General features: G+C 36.3%; 1 pseudogene; it reads left to right on the forward strand.

Annotated features, from left to right (window-relative positions):
- Window positions 1–21,580, forward strand: part of LOC120772722 — a 198,279-nt pseudogene that overhangs the window by 64,282 nt on the left and 112,417 nt on the right.

The raw sequence follows: 21,580 nt of genomic DNA on the forward strand, positions 1-21,580 counted from the left end.
GAAACTAAATTAAATTCTCACCATTTCCTTATTCAAAAATTTTTTTTAATACCAGCGAAGATATCCAACCCCAAGTTAAACTTACATATTAATTAAAGACAAAAAAATGTTCAACAATCAGTAATAATAACCTGCAACACCACTCAATATGGAATAGAGGGAGTTCATTCTCAAAGCAACCAAGAACGTCATTGATAGTGAAAGTGTTGGAAAGGTGTATACAGAACTGAGGGCTCCCACGACCATCTGAGTTATGTAAGCGAAATGTACAACAATCTCACCATGTCCGTATATAACAAAATTTTAAATTATCTGATTTTTTTACTGCACAGTCATAAATCAATCCATAAAGACAACAGAATAATCCTTTTTAGAAATACATTGTTTCTTCGAATAATTTTTATGAAATCTTAAGCCAGACAATGGATTATTGATCTTTTAGATGCTGGATATGTGAATAACATTGCTTAAGGCTGACATTTTTTTCTTTCGAGTTTCAGTGATTAACTCCATTTTCAATCATACGACCAACGTATTTTCATACCACTTCACACCGTACGAGGAAGCACACAAATTTACAAGCATTTACCAGATGTTTTATCTTTATTTATTTACAAAAATTGCAGCGCTTAACCAAGCACCAGCCGGCACCAACTGAGCGGTTCAACACAATCATTTACAACGCGCTTGGAAAAGCATTTGGCGCTGTCACTGCGCCACAGTCTCTGCTCTCCAAAATGGATATCTGGTATTTGTTGAAGTTACAACAATAGTGCGATCCACTACATAGGCGTATGTGGCGCAGCAATTAGTACAAAAGTTTATATGACTTTTTTTGTACTTTTGCACTGCCTGCCATGCTACAAAGGTCAAGGTTTAACACTTCTTCACCTCTCGTATTACGGTGCACATTTTACTATATTTCGTTGATTCTCTTGTCGATGGCCTGCTAAGAGGTCGCACAATTCGTATCAAAATATGCCGTTAAATCTCACTCAAAGTATTTCATTTCACATTTTCATCAGCTTCGTTCAAAACATCTGTTGAATTTTAAGAAATAATGCATACATATTTCCGAAAATTCCAGGCAAAGACCGATTACTTTTAAAAATATATATTTCTCTAATTTTTCCGATTTTGCGCTAACCGATGCTTTGCAAGTTTCATGTTCGGTTATTGTACTCGTACCTACATTGGAGAACATTGATTTTTTTTTTTAAGAAAAAACGACAATAATCTCTGTGGTGATTCACGTCCATTCGTGCCAGATATTCATGGATATTTAGAAAGATCATATAAATATTGCTAGTAGATACATGTAGCTGATATTTAGTCTACTGGTAAAAAGGTCAAGACCGCGTAAATTTTAGTAAACTTCATATTCACCAACTCCAAACTAGTACAATCTTGTTAAACTTCTTAGAGCGTCTATTCCGCTTTATTCTTTTGTTATGCTACAAAAATCCTATCAGTTACTAGTTCTCGTGAAGAGCCGAACTAAGTTCACGAAATTGAACTAGTATCTTTAAAGGCTAAAAATTTAAAAGATTAGTGATTGCCTAAGTAGGTTGAAAAAGCTTTCTGGATCTTTTTATATAATAAATTTAATTGGCTTCGAATTATTGCCAATATGTGTGAACTTGTACTAGTTTCAAAATGTTACGCTTATGTGATGTTGTATTTTTTATAAAGAATCTTCTAAAAAGACAGTCTTAATAAGTACGGCATAGAAAACCGTTTGGTGTTAGAAGCCAGAAGGTCTGAAGAGACCTTCTTTTTTTATATTTTTTTATTTTTGAAAATTTGACAATTGTTTTTAAATAAATAAAAAAAAATATAAAAAAATCGATCCACTCCGGGATTAGCAGGGATTGATTGAAGTTTTTTTTGAGGAAAAAAAAGAAAAATGGCGAACTTTCAAAAAGTGGCGAACTTCCAAAAAATGACGATTTTACTTAAAAAAAACCGAGTATTTTATATAATTGATCGTGTTAAATTTTTTTAGTGTATTTTTTTCGAAAAGTTCATTCAAAAACAAAAATTTAAAAAAAAGGTCCCCAAAAGACAATTTCTACAAAAGTTATGGCTATTTGAAAATAAAAAAGTCTTTTTTTGAAAAATTCATAACTTTTTTTGAAGTTGGACAGAAAATTTTGAAAAAATTCTCAAACATGTTTTTCAAAGGGTAGAAAAGGATGGATACGTTTCAGCAAAATCTAAAGGGGTCGGTCCCCCTATATACGAACTAGTCCCTCAGTTTTTAAGATATCGTTTTGAAATTTTGCAAACGTCATTTTCTCTTCAAGAAGCTGCTTATTTGTCGGAACTGCCGATTTCGGACCACTATAATACATAGTTGCCATACAAACTGAACGATCGGAAAGAAGTTTTTGTATGGAAACTTTCGCATTTGACAGTTTGACATGATTTACTGCTTACGGTTATAACATAATCTCCGAAAAAATTGTTCAGATAGGATTCCTATAGCAAGGAAGATATATGCTGAACACATTGTTACTAAAAGAAATGCACCTGTGAAGGGTATATTAGCTTCGGTGCAGCCGATGGTGAAATAGTAGTGGTAGTAGTTGAGTTGAAGAGCCTGTACAGTGAGAAAACTATTCAGCTGTAAGTGGCTGTATGGGATGATAAAGACTATGAGATTGAAAGCTGGTGAATGTATTAATCAAGTGTCAGTCAGTTATATATCAGTACACATTTAAGTTGATTAGTCACTTGGACAAAGCTTATTTTATACTTTTCACACGTGAATTAAATTTGAATTGTTATATAAGTTACGCCCTCACCTGTGCAACGAAAGTACGATCAACTCAAATTACAGATTTTTAAATGAAAGTATGCAAATGAATTATAAAGGGAATAAACACGTGTCGTGAATGAGGATGTAATCAGGATAGTTTATGTATATATAAAAAATTGTTAATATAATTCAAATAATTATGAAATAATTAATAAGCTCTAATGGAAAGGCATATATCTGATCGCTAAAATAATTTAAAGTTTAATGCGGACTATATTCTTATTTCAATAGGTTACTCATACGCCCCGTCAAACTGCATGGTGTACTGAAGATCGTGGGGCGTATGAGTAATCTTTTGTAATGTAGTCACACATAGTACAAGGTGCTTTCCAAAGTAAACAGGACTTAAAAAAACAGAACAAAGGGTTTTTCCGGCAAAATCAATTTATTTTATTCAAAATAGTCTCTTTCTGCTTTAATATAGCTTTTTGCACGGTCCAAAAGCATGTCGAACAAGCGTTTTAGCTCGTTGGCCGGTATGCCGGTGCAAGCCTTTTGAAATAAATCGATTCATTAAGTGAAGTTAATTTGTTTGGGTTAGGAAAATGAAATTTTGAGAATTTTAAAATTACAATATGTAACAACCGAAAATATATTAAAGCAATGCACAAATTTTTAATAGCGTTTTAATGAGGAAAATGTGGATAATAATTTAATAAAAGCTGTTTGAAAACCAACTGACCAAAATTTCTTGATTTGATGGAGTTTTATGACTTTACAAATAGCTGGGAAGAAGAAAAAGTAGCTCTAGCCAATGAACAGAGACCCTGAGATATCTTATTTCGTGTTAGTAGAAATCCAGTTTGTGTAGTATTTGTAGTTCAGTGGTGACTTTCAAGCATTAAAGTCTGGCTTGGCTATGAAAAATATATAGTATAGCAAATTTAAATCGAACATAGCTATGAATCGAACAAGGTGTATAATTTTTAAAACAAAAACAAGAAAAAACGTTAACTTCGGCTGCACCGAAGCTAATTTACACTTCACAGATGCATTTCTTTTAGTAACTATGTGTTCAGTTTGTATGGAAGCTATATGCTAAAGTAATCCGATCTGAACAATTTCTTCGGAGATTATATTGTTGCCTCAAAAAATAATATATACCAAATTTCGTGAAGATATGTCGTCAAATGAGGAAGTTTCCCATGAAAGCATTTGATTCCGATCGTTCGGTTTGTATGCTAGCTATATGCTAAAGTAATCCGATCTGAACAATTTCTTCGGAGATTACATTGTTGCCTTAGAAAATAACCTGTACCAACTTTTGCGAAGATACATTGTCAAATGTGAAAGTTTTCCATACCAGCACTAGATTCCGATCATTCAGTTTGTATGGCAGCTATATATTATAGTGGTCCGATATCGGCAGTTCGGACAAATGAGCAGCTTCTTGAAGAGAAAATGACGTTTGCAAAATTTCAAAACGATATCTTAAAAACTGAAGGAATAGTTCCTATATATACAGACAGACGGACAGCCAGACGGACATGGTTAAATCGACTCAGTTCAACATACTGATCATTTATATATATGTACTTTATAGCGTCTCCGATCCTTCTTTATGGGTGTTGCAAACTTCGTGACAAACGTAATATACCCTGTGCAGGGTATAACAAAGACATACTAGAATGAAACCTATGGGAGGCGAAAGATAAAATAGCGATCTGAGTTCGGGAAAAGGAAGGGGTTTAATTTTCAAAAGTTAAAAAGACAGGTTTACACTAAATTTCGTGACAGAAAAAAAAATGCTTGGTTATTATAGACTTCTTGATTACCTACAACATTTGTATTTAAGTTTAGCTGGAAATCGAGATAAACCATTCGAATGTAACCAAAATTGTTCACTTTCGACCAACAGCGTAGCGTTTAAGAGATGTTGAATCTCAGATCTGCTTCAGCGGGTCATAACTCATGACAAATCATGAGTTTATGGCTATGATGTGAAAACCGTGAAACTCAATCATTTCAATGGAAGCTGCCGTGCCGCATGAGTAAAGACCGATAAAAGTGAATGTGAAGGTTTTCTTGGGTTCTTGTCAAACAGACGGTCAATAAAAAATATTACCTGCAAGTTTCGCGCAATTTGCACCCAGCAATTCGAAAGAAACACTCGAATTTGTGGTAGATCAAAAATTGGCTCTTGCACCATTATAACGCCCTTGCTCCAGCATTGTTGCTTGTGCACGAATATTGCACCAAAAACAACACATTGTCGCAGCCACCGTATTTCCCAGACCTGACCCTCTGAGATTTTCCTTTGTTCCCAAAACTAAAGAGACCCATGAAACGACGACGCTGCGCTATGATTGAGAAGATAAAATCTGCATCAAATAAGTTGTTTGAATAGCTCGGCCGGCAATCCATCGGCCCTCGCTGCTTTGTTGTTCTTCAAGCGAGTAATTGCTATTCGAACTCCTTCATGGTCGGGCAATGGAACGTCTGTTCCATCGTCATCGATTGGGGAATCGGGTTCGCCTTCTCCTGGCGTTGTACTTTCACTGCCATTCAGCAGGCTGGAGAAGTGTTCCCTCCATAATTATGCGTCTCATCCGAGAAGATGTTTTTTCAATGAACAAATTTTCAACGTGGAATTTTCACATAGGTGGACAGAGAAACGAACATGACTAAATCAACTCTGTTCGTTACGCTGATCAATGCATTTTGTAGAGTATCCGATGTTTCATATTGTGTGCTAGAAACTTCGTGGCAAATTTAATACAAGTCGCTTCAGGGTATAAAAACTTACCAATAAGGAAAAAGTTAGAAAACAAACGTACATACACACATACATACATATGTGTGCCACCACTTGCACACTTTTTGTTGTGAATGAGAAATATGTGCACTTTACTACCATGCCATGCTACCGCTGATTCTCCACAAAACTAAACATGCAAATTTTGTTTCTGAGCAAAAAACTAATTTCGAAGACTTCCGCTTATGCTGCAACTTGGTCTGTGGAGATGCTCTGCACATGATGACCCGCAAATTGGCCTGACTATTTGCTAAGCCGCAAATGTACCAAACTGACCATTGCAGTTTTCATGCTATCTGCTTTGTACTAATAGGACATTATGTAACTATTACAGTTGCTTGAAATAGACAAATTCTTTAAACCTCAATGATTAACCTTTTTTGAGTAACAAGTTTTTGACCAGCTGTTTCACATAACGGATGATAAGCTGTCTCGGCTTTATCAGTTTGCTCTACAAAATCCGATCCAATAAGTATAGGGTCTACCAATAAGAACGACGTGATGTTAAAATTAAATAAAAGGCTTAAGGTCAAATGGGTTCTTTTATTATGCAGATAATTTTATGTTATTTATGATTTGAACAAATTGTTGGACCCACCACGGTTTTTTTTTTTTGCATATCTTGCATCCACTACAGTGCGCTGAATGCTGTTTTTAAGTTCATTGAGCGTTCCTGGTTGGTTGGCTTAAACATTTGAGTTGTCAGATACTCAAAGAAATAAATGCTCTTAGCCGTCATCTGACTGGTCCATTTCTCGAAAATAATGAGCCGCCAAACTTCTTAACATATTGTTTAGACATAAAACATGAGGCGGCGCACCGTTTTGCTAGAAATAAAGATCGCCATTTAACCATTATCCGGAAAAAAGTCGGTTAACAGCGTGTTAGAACGCTCGCTTTTCATGGTAATGATATTTCCTATCTAATTTCGAAAAAAACCCACAATCCTCACCAAAAGGTAAATTTTTTTGAAATGCATTTGCGTCTCCTGAACCACACAAGAGTTTGATTCACCCCCATAGCGACAATTTTGTTTGTTGACGAAGCCATTAAGCTAGATATGGGTCTCGTCCGAGAAGATGTTTTTTCAATGAACGATTTTCAATGTTTTTTTTTTTCAGGAAGGTGAATTTGCGGAATTATCTTGGACAATTTCCAAGTGTTTCATCAAAGTGAAACGTAACGTAACAATATCACGTCATCCGAATTGGTAGACGCTGTATTTAGCCTCAACGCCCGATGCCACGAAAATTTTATTTTTTTTAATTTATTATTATTTTATTCAATTTTAGCTGAATTTTTTTAATACATCTGCAAGCAACTCCAACAAATGAACAACTTGTCAGTGAGAAAAAGATGTGGGCGAAATTTCTGGCCAAAATCTCAAAAACGGAAGGACTAGTTGGCGTATATACAGCTAGACAGGCGAACAGACAGAGGGACAGCCGGACATGGCTAAATCAATTCTGCTCGTCATGTTGATTTTTATACACACTTTATTGGGTCTACGACGTTTCTTTGTGGGTGTTATAAACTCCGTTACTTAGCTTTTCAGAATACAAAAATATGGCAAGGCAAATATGGGTTAGTGTACCAATTCCTGTTTTAGAGAGGAAAAATCGTACAGTGAACCCTAAGTGTTTTTGAATCCTGACTAAATTGTAGTCACTATATTATTTTAAAGATGACCTTCTGTCATGTACTATGAGAGAAACCCGACTCAATAGAAGGAGACCATATTTTCTTATTAAAAGTTTTTAAACTTAACTGGTTTGGATGAGAAAACAGTGATTCAAGTGAAACAGTGATTCAAGTGAAACAGTGATTCAAGTGAAACAGTGATTCAACAGTGATAACAATTGCAATTTATTGAAGTACTTGTTAGCAAACACAAATACTTTTATTAATTCATGTTCGACATTCGAAGAATCTTTTGATCTTATGGTGTAAAAATGACAGTTAAAGTAATACAGATATTCTCCAGCAGACATCAGAAAGTCGAGTTCGCAGTTCAATGAGAGAGTAGTCAAAATAATATGAAGTTATTTCCAATCGCAGTTTCTATACTAAAGAAAACCCCAAACAGAAACACATATATAGTATTTGTATGGACAACTCCATCCATACTGTGACTTTGTACGTCATCACGTGGTCGTGCGCTAATTACCACATCTGACGATGACTGTGAATCGTTAAGTAATACTGAGACACAAATAACTTGGCGGCTGCTTCGTGTCTCCACCGATTCCGAACATGCATACAAATAGTCCGCTTCAACACTTGTCTGTATAGGCTGAGGTGAAGATGACATCGCAAATATTGACACGAATGTTAATTACATTTTCATCATAAAATAAACAGTGAAAGCACAAAAACAGAAAAAATAATGGAGCAAATGAAAACAGGTTACTCTCAAAATGAAAAACCAAAACAAATAAGAGACGAAAACAGAAGTGGCCGTACATTAACTTACACACCCAACCATCACTCGACTGCTCTCCTTACTCAGTGTGATCGAGCACACCACTGTGGTGGCAGCGTCTACAACGGCGTTTGCAGGAAGAACACAATTATTGTAATATTGATGGACAAGCACAGTAGTGTCCATATCTTGTGATATACATATATTCTCCAATAGCTATTGCTCAGCGAATCTGTCAAGTGCTAGTATTACTTACGTACAAATAGCACTTGTCAGCATGGTGCGCTCTTGTGTCAATTTTCAAGCGCGAGAAAAACTGGCCGTTATTTATTATTGTCGAGTAGCAGGGGTTGAGTTATAAAATTCGCATTATTTTCCCTATACTTGAGCTTTTGAACTAATAGTAATTTGAAGTATACATTAGATCGTCCAGATCTGTGAGTAAGTAACAGGCCTATATTGTACTTTAAATGAAACTATGAAGTCGTCTCTGTAACAAAATAAAGACGTCTTAAAAGATAAATATTCTTGACTCCACCACATGTACCGAGCGCTCAGCTTTGAGATTGTACTACTTGCGGTTCGTTTCAGCTTTATTCTCTAAATAAATATCTCCTAGTACGTATGGGTTCAGAATGCGCTTATATTTTTTATTTTTGAGACTAAATACTTAGTAGTTAGATCAATAAAAAAGAAATGTACTTTTTCCTAAAACTTCGAAATAATGACTTTTTCTAACTACGAGAGATTTTTGACCAACTCAGTCACCCCATTTATGTGGCGTCACCCTAGTGATTTTTATCTCTTCCTTCCATATTGGCGACCAAGGCCCTTTCCACTATGACCGATCACGTTGCAGCTCCTTTTATTAAAATATTTTAAAATCATTGCTTCGTTTTTGAAATGTTTGGCGGAAACAGGCATGATGCCTTTATACTACCAACATCAGATCACAAATTGATAAATCACACCTTAAGGCCTAAGATATTTGAAATAAGGTTGCATATCGTTAACTACAACATCTTCCAGACAGAAGTTTTTGCGGTCAGGAAAGCTTCTGAGATAACTAACAACTCAAGAAACGACCTAGAAATATCAGCACATATTACATTGATGGCTAATTGTCAATAACCTCAGATTGCATTGCATCAGAGAAAGTAGTTAAAAGCACGAATGCAAGGAATACAGTGACTGCCGGAAAGCAGCTTTATATATGCTGGTAAAAAGGGCATTCCGCGAAACGAAATAGCTGAAGAGATTGCCAAAAGGGCCATCCGCTAGGCTATCGAACCAGTTCCAGCAATACTCAACTCACTAAAAACGATACACAATGAAATTCCGAAAGGGCTGGCAGACGGATCATGGTAAGATGGAATGTATTAAGGGCATGCAGGTTCGCCAAGTGCAAGGTAGCGGAAGAAAAACATCTGCTTTTTACTCACTCGGTCCTGAAAAGACTGCCGGGCGGTTGCTGGCCTAGTCACAAATAACTACTTACTGTCATCACATCACAAGTATGGGGATTATTAATGCTGTTAGCTGCTGACCGCCAATCGCGTCTAACATACGCTCAAGCCATCCTTAATCACCACCAAGAGGAAGATGATTTTTCATCAAATATAATCATGAGTGATGAGACCCATTTCCATCTTAGCGGGTACGTAAATAAGCAAAATTTACGCTTCTGGGGCACTGAAAATTCGCGTGTAACCCACGAAGAGCCATTACACCCGCTCAAAGTCACTGTATGGTGTGCTGTTTTCGTTGGATTAGTCATCGGTCCTTTTTTCTTCGAAGACGTCGCGGGCCAAACGGTTACTGTGAGTGGTGAGCGCTACAGAGCAATGATCAACGAATTCTTTTTGCCGTAACTTAATAAATTGGGATTGAAAAACAAAAGGTTCCAACAAGACGGTGCAACGGCACACACTGCACGTCCACAACCGATATGCTGAAGGATGCATTTTCCGGGAGCCTAATCTGCCGTTTTGGCGATTTGCAATGACCAGCAAGATTGCCTGATTTGACCGCTCCAGACATCTTTTTGTGGGGCCTTTTGAAGTGGCGGGCTTATGTCAACAAGCCTCAGACTCTTGTAGCTCTTAAAGGCAAAATCCGTCAAGAATGTGAGGACCTATCGCCGAAAGTTCTGGCCAAAGTGATGGAAAATGCTATAAAAAGGGCTCAAATGACAATTAACTGTGGCGGCGGCCCATTACATGATATCATATTCTCGACTTCATGTAAAAAAATTTAAAAGACCAAATAAAAATAATCACAAGCAGAATCAAAGTTTTTCATTTTTTAAAAAAATTGCAGCCAAAAAACATCGGAAGGCTATTTTTATATATATTGTACATGTAGAAAGTGGCCCCAAAAGATACGCTAAAATACCTCCTATGTTTATGTCTAGCTTTGTCTAGAACTTGGATTAGATATCTAGGAGCTTCGCAGTTGAAGTACTGGATGAATTATCAACACTGTTATATTCTACTAAACTTCGCAAAAAGCGTTGACATTTTGCACTACGAAAACTTCAGCTCGTATTAATAATGAACCTCCATCTAGTATACAAAGGCCCTTTAGGTTCCTGGCATGACAGCCAGCCAGTGTAACCTAACCTAAGTATCGTAAAAGGTTTTCGTAAATGGTTTCAGTTGATTTGTTCTGGGTATATCCATTCACAAGTATATTATAAGATAAAAAGGTTACAAAAACTCGGAAATTGTAATGTCTTTGTGATTATTGGAAAAAATGTTAATTTTTAGTAGAATTTCTAATCATTATCATACCAGAAAAGTCAAATAGTTCAAGAACATAAAACTAAGCGCTTAAATGTAGGCAACAGTTTCAATTGATTTGTTATGAAAGTCCAGTCGATAATCATGCGGGTGGACTGCATACGATGAAGTCGCTCTAAAACGTAAAAAAACACATTAGTCAAGTGGTAAGGTTATGGCGAACTGGCTAAGAGAATGCGAATGGAATAAATTACATATCAATTTCATGAAAAAGGAAACCCCATCAACAGTGACTATTGCATGGCATTGTTGAACCATTTGAACGACGAAATCCGGCTTTTGAAGGAAAATAAAGTGTTGTTTCAAGGCAATACACCTTTTCACAAGTCAATGATGCGATGCCAAAATTCCATGATTTTGACTTTATATTGCTTCAGCGTCTACCGTAGTATAAAAATGGTATCGAAAAGTTGAAGGTTATCCCATGAAAAGAGCTACATATGTATGTATGTATGTTGAATAAAAAACGAATTTTGCCAAAATGTTTTTAGGAATACACACGTGCTGAATTTCGGAAATTTAACTGTTCTTTACGTTCTGTTTAAGTTTAATCGTTTGTTTAAGTCACTTCTCATTTTGCGAAGCATACATCTCTTTAGTAGTGTCGTCTTGATTTAAGTTGTGTACACTTTGGGTTTATCGTTTTTGTCACGAAAAATTACGTTCTACTCATTCTATAAATTCTAGATCTTCCCATTATTGTGAGTATGTAAGTTTTGCACTAAAAGTTTATTGTGTATTACCGTAAGCATAGTTACGGTAAAAGGAACTGCTGACTAAAGGTGGGGGAATACCTTCAAAAGCTTGGTATGGCACATGCGCAAAGTATCTCATGTTACGAATTGTGAGAGCTTTACACATGTTTACTACTTGAACACTTTAAATAAGTGGTTGTGTATTTCATTATATATACAAACATATACATATATTGATGTGTACATATATGCATATATATATATATATACGTAAGTCTAAATATATATATATATATATATATATATATATATTTAGACTTACGTATGTATTAAGTGAGAATGCGACACAGTTTTCGTGAAGTCGCGTTGCTTGTCTACTCTGTAAACATCAAAACCAAAATATGTTGTATGTTATCTGGTCAGACACGCAGTGGTGCATGCAACTTGTTGCAAGTGAACGTGTTGTGTTTTGAATTTAACAAATTTATCTCCACTCTACATATAACGGTACAATGTGTTGACTGAACAAGTTCGTTTGGCTGAGCGCTGCAAAAATTTGTTGTTGGAATAGGTCGTGAATATGCTTGTCGTCGGCTTTATGGTTTGAAAAACAAAAAACGAGCTGCTTACATTCGTAATGCAGTCAGTTTCGTAGTAAGCAGCAACGCGCACGTTTGCCGGAAGCGGAAATCGGCAATTAAATAGTTGAAAAATTAGAACGAAATCAGAAAAAAATACTTTTAATGTGAGAAACGGGTGTTAAAAATTCGATTTTGCTGGGTAGGAGCTATTACTGGTGATATATGTATATATATTTTTTTTTGAAAAATTTTTTTTTTTGAAAAATTATTCTTCAAAAATAAAAAAAAATAAAGTCAGTTTTGTGCAAATAAACAACAATAAACACTGTCGGCACTGCGCTGCAAAAGTCAAGCGCTCACCTATTCACGCTTAATGTGACAGCTGTCCTACTTTATTCATGATTGCGGTATGTTTGTACTGGCATGCGTGGCATACATATAATAAATTGTGTTTGTGTGTGTGTGTACTTGAAAATGTTTGTAGGTTATGGGCATTTGTCCACAGGCTGCTGGATGCTGTCGCCATTTGTCATTGTTTTGCAGTCTCTTTTACCCTTACTTGCCGCTTGTTATTGCTACTCTGCATCGCTGTTGCCTATATTTAGGCGTAAACACATTGTTTGCTAGGGTAAAATGCCACGTGCACGGCACATGAAAGCATGACATGCACACTTATGTGCGTGAACTGATACTTGCCGGTCATCCTCTTGACCTAAAACATTTTATTACATAAAATCGCCGCTAAGCGAAAGTCCATTGACATAATAACGTGTTGAACGGGGAGTTGTATGAGGATGTGTGCTGCATGTGTTTGGTATCTTGTTATACTAATTAACGGTTGAATTGCCACTTTAAAGTGTGTAAAATACATTAGGGTTATTTATATTGGCGGCGATACAAAGTTAATGCGTTTCAAATTATAACTGTAGGGATGGCAATTGAAGTAAGACTTTAAATTTACGCTGCGTTTGTGGAAAATATAGTAAAAATTCAGCAATTTAAGTTTGAAGCTGTTATTTAAGAAACCCTTTAGCACTTACTCATAAACAAGGGCACAATAGATCTAAGGTCGCGATGCAATCTTCATCTATTTATCTTTCTCATATACAAAAAGTGGATATGAGCTACTCTGCTACTTAGTTATTGGCTTCTAAGTTCGATGGAATCCCTTTCTAAAAAAAAATAACACAACTTGTGCTTTTAATCAACATTTAATCGTGGTGAAACTCGTTTCGGAAATCAAAATATCGTTTTATAAAACATATTTTATCCACATTCCTCCCAATTTAAAATAAATTAGTTAAATATTTAACTGCAAAAATTTTAAACATTTTGCAATTTTTCAGTGACATTATTATTTAAAAATTAATAATTTATGGTCCAAACTAAACATTTAGTACTTAGTGAGACGTTTCATGTTAAGGGTGCTTTTTTCAGCATTTAGTTTTCTAGAAGAAATAAAACACACATAGCAGAACAATTGAAAATACTACGGTTTAGTTAGAAAAACTCATATTTTGGACAAAATTCATTTTTTCTATTCAACATAGGTGATATACAATGTCTTCCCAGCGAGCGCTTTCTTTTGAAATCTGAGAACATAAAATAGTCGCTGGAGGTCAGATTTGGTGAATACGGTAAATGCGAAAATAATTCGAAGCCCAAGTCATGAATTTTTGTCATCGTTTTCACTAACTTATGCAACGGTGCATTGCCTTGCTGAAACAACACTTTGTTTTTCTTCAAACGACTTCGAATTGAAATAATGACTGCTTGTTGCATCAGTTGTCACATATCGACGCTAAAACTCGGGATTGTTGCGCTTTAACAGCTCCAAACACTGCTCCGAATCATTAGTTCGTCCTTCTTTTTGGTCAATAGTGATCTTGCGCGGTATTCACTTTGCACTGAGCTTACTCATACGCAAATAGTTATTCGGAAATTATATGCTGTATACATTGATGTTTTTAGAGCGCCTGCTGTCTCGAGCAATTTCATTTTACGCCCATTTGGAATAATTTTTGTGTATTTTTCCATGTTTTTATCGGTAATAACCTCTTTTGGGCGCTCACGGTGTTCGCCGTTTTCGGTCTCATTTCCGCTCAACTTAGCATATTAATCCTTGATGGCTGATTTTCTTAGGGCAAAGTTCCGAAACTCGCCGTCATGCCGAGTTTTTGCTTCAACTGTATTTTTCTTTTCAAAAAGCAATATTTTATAAACACATAAACATCTCTTTATCCAATTTTCCACAATAACAAAAGTTGCTTCACTTAAAATTATATAATTCACAAACTAATAATTTGACAGCTGTCAAATTTATGCACGCGTTTTTGAAGGTTGGGGCTAACTAAAAATTATATGGATTTAATTCTAACAGCGCCATCTATATGTCAGGCCGGGGACTTTTCAAATGACCTGTTATATTCTGTTTTCATAAAAACCTGAGGTTAAGTTCTTACATTATACACCAAAATAATATCTTTTCCTTCAGCGTTTTGCTATACACTTAGTGTTGCCATAAATTCTGTTACATAGCTTACAATGCATACAGCGAGGACAAATTTGAAGAAAGAGAAGTGATTGTCCTCATGAGGTTTGACCCCTAAAAACTCAACCATAAAAACTCTGCACGAATATATGCGAAAAAGTCTCTTAGAAATACAAGGTCTGTCGCAAAAGAAAAAGGTCTGTGAAAAAAACACAAAAAATTAATATTTCTCAAAAGTTATATTTTTTTATTCAAAGTAGTTTCCTTGTGCTTCGATACAGCGTTTAGTAGCATTTCAAATGAGTGTTTAAGGTCATTTTTCGTAATGCTCTTGAGAATATCGGTCTTCGCCTTTTGGATAGCTGAAATGTCCTGAAACCAGTGTCCTTTCATGGGTTTTCCAAATAGGTAAAAATCACAAGGTGCCAGATCAGGTGAGTAGGGTAAGTGATTAATGGTTAATATGGAGTTTTTTGTCAAAAAATCGGTGACAAGCGTCGACCGATGACACGCCGCATTATCGTGCAACAAGCGCCAGGACCCTGCTTCACGGTATTGTGGTCGAGCACGACGAATGCGTGACAAAAGACGCTTCATAACACCAAGGTAAAACACAGCATTAATCGTTTGGCCAGGTGGGACGAACTCTCGGTGTACAATACCCTCGGAATCGTAAAAACAAATCAACATTGTCTTTATTTTTGACTTCTGAAGACGATTTTGGCCGGCCCGACTTCTGATCGTCACAGAGGTCCTCACGACCTTCTTGGAATCGCTTAAACCACTCATGCACATTACTACGGGATAGGCACTGATCACCATAAACTTTTTTCATCATCATCAACAATGTTTCAGTAAACGTTTTCCCAAGTTTAAAACAAAATTTAATATTTGCTCTTTGTTCAAAATGCATTTTACGACCGATGACCAAAAGCTGCTGTCACTTTTTGATCGATAACATCGACTGTAGTTATCCTATTGTCTTAAAATTTTTACGAAATGTCAACAAGAAATCAAACTTTTTATTTCATATACCCACCAACAGTTGGCGCCACCAGAAACAGTTATATTTAAAAAGTTCTGTTTCTTTTGCGACAGATCTTGTAGAAATGTATGCCAAGGGAAATGAGTATACCGACCACATCAATATCAAGACTTATTCAAGATGAGCTCCACATGAAAGCCTACCGTCTGTCAATTGATCATCTTCTGATATCTGCTTGAAGCAAGTTAGGCTCTACAATATGTAGCGCATCATTTGGGGTACAAGCAAGCAGCTCTGGCACTACAGAACCGCGAAACTGAAAGTCATTAGATTATAAGATTTGAGTCATTGAGTATGTAGCCATTCCTATGAGTTAGGTATGGTATACAGACATCATTTTATATATATATTTTATCATTCTCAGAGGAAACTATCACATGGAGTTTACTTTTGTATGAACTTTTAAAGGAGTTGTATTGTGATAAAAAATTAATAGTTTGTGAGCCACTGGATCCATAGAGAACTTTTTAATGATATTTCGTAGAATTTTAGCAATAGTCGATAAAGTCATGGAAGAATCGGGAAAGGAAATTTAGTGGTGGTAAATGCAGTTATAAGCCCTAAAAATCATTACTAAAACAGTTGCATCCTTCCAGTGGCACACCCTGTATTTTTTCACTGCAAAACTCACATCATTTGCGCACTCGTGCATTCATCTGTCTCACAGATGTTAATTCTCTCTTTTGTTTTGTTGTGATCTTGCTTTTCTTGTATTTTTTATTGCTTCCCCTTCACGTTTACTGCCGTAACGATGAGTGGTCAATTTAAAGTTTAATTGTTTTTTTTATTTTACGGCACGCAACTCTTAGCATCAACGTAGGTGTTAATGGGCTATTGGTGGGAGTACATACTCGCGTATATAATGATATATGTATGTGTGTAAAGAATGCACATTTATGGGGTTTTCCCCCTGAAGGCAATCTCAATGCAATTTTTAGTATTATTACTGCGCGTCGTTTAGCGTTGCGTTCCCCCCCTCCACCGCAGCGCGCCGATAAAAAAATTGCCAGTTTTACGGCGATTTGCGGCGCTTTGTTTACGGCTCTTACGATGCTCACACTTGTACCGGTATGTGTGTATGTGTGTGCGAAGTATAGTCTGTTAATCAATTTATTAGCTCGTGAGTTAAGGTTAAAATTGTTATCAACGCTTGTGCAGTGCGGCTGCATATGCATGTGTGGGTGTGTGAAAATCGATATCGGTGATTTATTGAGTAATCAGTAGTGAATATGTGATAAGCGGTTACATAAAATATCAATTTTGAAAATTTCTAAAAAAAATAAAATTTAATTAAAAAATTCTTAAAAATATTAAATAAGCTCATAATATTATTTTTTTTGCAGCTGCAGCATCTGTGCAAATCAAAATACCATATTTGTAAATTCGGTAATCAGCGTAAAAATATAACTGACAAATGTTGTCTTATATGTTCTTGAGTATATGTGCCCATAACTGGCATAACAAATGCAACTAATAATCTACACACATACATACATACACACATAAAGATGGTCATATTAACTTAAGCGGATTGTCTTAGTTGCGCCGGCAACCTAATCGTTTGTGTAAATAACTGTTACAGTTACTATTTTGCCCACGCAACACACCAAATTAATAAATAAAGCTGTATATGTGTGTTTGTAGATGGATGTTTTCCGGCTCTAACAAAATCGTGTTTGCTCTGTTGCTAAACGTCATCATATCCTTCTTGCTAGCCATAAGCTCCTGCCAAGCATTCGCAAAACGGAAAGCCGCATATCATTGTAAGCGTTGAGAATTTTGTCTCTGCCTCTCTAATAAGATTATTATCTTTATTCTGCGTTCGATCGTCTGGTTGGTAAGTAAAATATTTTTCTATTATCCCAACAAATTGTGAAACATTTCATATTGTGAATGCACATTGCTTTAACAAAGGGTGGTTTTTTAGGTTTGTGATTTTCAAGAACGCAATAACGCATATAATTATGGCCAAATATTTAGCTTGACCATAGAGGTAAGGGTTTGAAAGTATGTTCTAATAATGATTTCGGGCAAATGACCATCGCGGCTGGCTCGAATCAATTTCAGTTGAGTGGTTCGATTTTGACCATTTTTGGCAGCAGATTTTGACCGAATATTATCTCCCAAGGCGTCAATCGTTTTGAGCTTATCTGCGTAGACAAGCGACTATACATAACCCTACAAAAGATAGTCCAGCGGATTTAAGTCTCAGGTTTTTGAAGGCCACGTCACAAGAACACGGCATAATATAACGCGCTCACCAAAAGTTTTCTTCAATAAATGTATTATTTTGTTGGGTGTAGAGCATGTAGCGTGGGCTTGTTGGAACCAAAGCTGGTCCACTTTACCATAATTCAACTCAAACACGAAAAAGCCATTAATCATTAATAATTTAAGGTTTCTATAGCATTCCTCATTGACTGTAACACTATGACCGCGTTCATTTTTGACAAAATTTGAAGCAATGACTACCCTCTGCCCATAAAGGACACCAGCATACCAACCTGGGACAATAATGGCTTGTATATTATGATAACTGCAAATGCAATAATTGTATTTATTAGCGTTGCTATTTAACCAAAAGTGAGCTTCATCGATGAAAATTGAGTTTGTTGGAACCGCCGATATAGGATCACTCTAACATACGAACTGAACGATCGGAATCCAATGCTTGTATGAAAACCCTTTTCCTTTGACGAGATATCTTTTCGAAATTTTGCATGGGTTATTGTCAAAGGTAATTATGTAATCTTCTAAGAAATTTTCTAGATCGGTTACCTATAGGATATGTCTACCAGCTCACCGCTACAGCTCATCGTACAGCTCATACTAACTAACCGATCGAAATCAAGTTCTTGTAAGGAAATTTTATGTATACATATAAGGGCTTCGGTGCTGCCAAAGTTCACACTTACTCTTATTTGATTTCGTAAATTTGGCTTTCTTAAAGTTCCGTACGTAGTTGATAGTAAAGGGTGATTTTTGTAGGTTCGAAGACCCTTATTTCAAGACACCAAAAAAAATTAAATAATGAAATTACTAATATTTTTGCTTTACATATTAGCTCACTAATATCAATAACTACTTGAACAGAATTTCAGTTTTTCGATCTTCTCTTCTTTACTGGCGTAGACACCGCTTACACGATTATAGCCGAGTAAGCGGCAGGTCGTTTCTACTTTTCGCTACGTGGCGCCAATTGGTTATTCCAAGCATAGACAGGTCCTTCTCCACTTGGTCCTTCCAACGGCGTGGAGGTCTTCCTCTTCCTCTGCTTCCCCCGTTGAATACTGCGTCGAATACTTTCAGAGCTGGAGTGTTTTCGTCCATTCGGACAACATGACCTAGCCAGCGTAGCCGCTGTCTTTTAATTCGCCGAACTATATCAATGTCGTCGTATATCTCATACAGTTTATCGTTTCATCGAATGCGATATTCGCCGTGGCCAATGCACAAAGAACCATAAATCTTTTGCAGAACCTTTCTCTCGAAAACTTGCAACGTCGACTCATCGGTTGTTGTCATCGTCCAAGCCTCTGCACCATATAGCAGGACGGGAATTATGAGCGACTTATAGAGTTTAGCTTTTGTTCGTCGAGAGAGGACTTTTCTTATTTCTCAATTGCCTACTCAGTCCGAAGTAATACCAGTTGGCAAGAGTTATCCTGCGTTGGATTTCCAGGCTGACATTATTGATGGTGTTATCTACAAATTCAAAGTTATGACTGTCAACAGTGAAATGAGAACCAAGTCATGAGTGCCACGACTGTTTGTTTGATGACAGGAGATATTTCGTCTTGCCCTTGTTCACTGTCAGACCCATTTGCTTTGCCTCCTTGTCCAGTCTGGAGAAAGCAGAACTAACTGCGCGGGTGTTGAGGCTGATGATATCAATATCATCGTCCAGTCATCCAGTTTTTCGATCACTATGGTAAATACTTATAAAGAACATGCTAATCCAGTTTTGTATCCGTTTTGTTTTTTTGAAAATCCGGTTTAACTCGCACCCGCCTCTCTTGGTAAACCGAAACTGTTGGTTTTCTCTTTTTACGCAGTTGCTTTGCAAACCATCTTCCAACCGTTCCCATGGCTAATTTCTAAGCTAATTTTAAAATAGTAGTAATTTGTCTAAGTAGATTCCCGCATTTCCTACGGGGCAGCTTTACTTACATTGTTACTATATTGCTTGTGGACACTTTTGGTCGTCGCCTTAGTTTTATTAGCTCAAAGTAATATTGAGTTCATGAATTTAAATTGGGTAAAACTGTGATTGACGTTCTTTCATGGCTGTTTCCATGGTTTGTTCGCATTTTTGTGGTTTTGACGTATGCACAACAGGACCAAAGCGGAGACCATGTGTTGTATTCAAGTTTTTACCAATACAATATATATGAAGATTATCAAAAAATATTTGAAGTAATCAAAACTTGTAGTTATATACGCTGTACACTGAAAGTTTTTGTGTTCGAAAAAGTCATTATAAATTTTCAAAATTATTTAGAATTCAACGAAAGCGAAAACGGTAAGTACATAAAATGTATTAAAACGTGCGGCCGTTGAGTCTTCAGTTTTTTCTAAAAATTCAGGCTGAGTTTATAACCAATTTAATGCTGCGGTCTAATTGCAGAGAGAAAAAGTGAGAGTGTAAAAAACAAAGGTATAAAAAGAATATGTATCGCTCCCTTGATAACTTCTATTAAGGGTCAGTAGTTTTGTGTTTTCTGACATTGTCATTTCAGTAAATATTCTTATATTTTTTTATTGACTACTCCAAACCTCATTATCAACCATTGCCAATTTCTGGCTCCATACCTAAGTTAATGCATCATGTAAATGTAACAAGTAAACTTTAGAGAGTGGCGAATAGAACAAACAACTGTATTAAGGTAAAGACACTATAGCAAACAGCTACGCCACTTTTAAGAGGCACCTACAACCGTTTCACAAAACTTGAAACTTCAGAAAACAGGAAGCAGTAATATAAAATCCTTTTCTCAAAATATTTGAGTTGGAGCACTGAAATCAAACATACAATCGTATTTTTATTATATATAAAGACAAAATATTTTCAAAGAGTTTCAGAAGTCAAATAAAGAGATTAGCCCAGAGTGCTCTTGGATGTTAACCAAGTTATGCATGATTCAGCAGCCCAGTAAATTTGATGAAAGACTTGTTCTTTTTCCACCCCTGCTGCCCAATGTGTTTTAAGTTGGAATATTGGGAACCACGAAATATGTCGCTTCTCATCCGGCTGAATTTTGGCATTCGCATAGAAAATTTTCCTGCGTTCAATGATCCTGAAGTTGAGATCTTAGCACTGGGTGCCCTGTGAGGACCTCTACAATTTTACTAGCCTCCATTTTTTCTATAAGTAAAAGCATTTTGGTCTGTCCACCATCAATACTACCCCGAATTAACTTTGTGGAACGCCTTGTATTGCTTGTGTTCCAAGACCTGAGGCGTTCCTCTAAGGTCCATTGTTTCAAACAATCCTGGAAGGAATTGAACGACCTGGGGCAGCTTAGGAGAATTGTGTCTTCATCAACTTGTCCGAGGTTTGACTCTCTGATCTCTTTTTTTTTGGTTTATTTAAAAAGCAAAGTATACATAAACAATGATAGGATCATTGACGAGCTCCCTATAAAGCGACGAGCAAAATCATCGGTATTTATGTACTTTACGGAATTCTTGAGTGGAAGGAATAAGAAACAAGGTTGTTAAGATAAAATAAATAGATACACTGCTAGGTGCTAGTGAGGCGATGTCATTCCTATTTAGAAACATGGGTTCAAGGGTCTTTATCCTGCTCCTGCGTCTGCAGACTGCTATGCTCTCTACAGCAGAACTGGAAATTTACGCAAGCAGCTAGGCCCATGTCAAATAGTCTGAGTTTGTCCCTAGGGAGGTTAATTACATAATTAAACCTGCTGAGGTTATAACACTCTATTACCAACATGCCATGCGAAATG

Source organism: Bactrocera tryoni, chromosome 3 (assembly GCF_016617805.1).
Source record: "Bactrocera tryoni isolate S06 chromosome 3, CSIRO_BtryS06_freeze2, whole genome shotgun sequence".
Lineage (NCBI taxonomy): Eukaryota > Metazoa > Arthropoda > Insecta > Diptera > Tephritidae > Bactrocera > Bactrocera tryoni.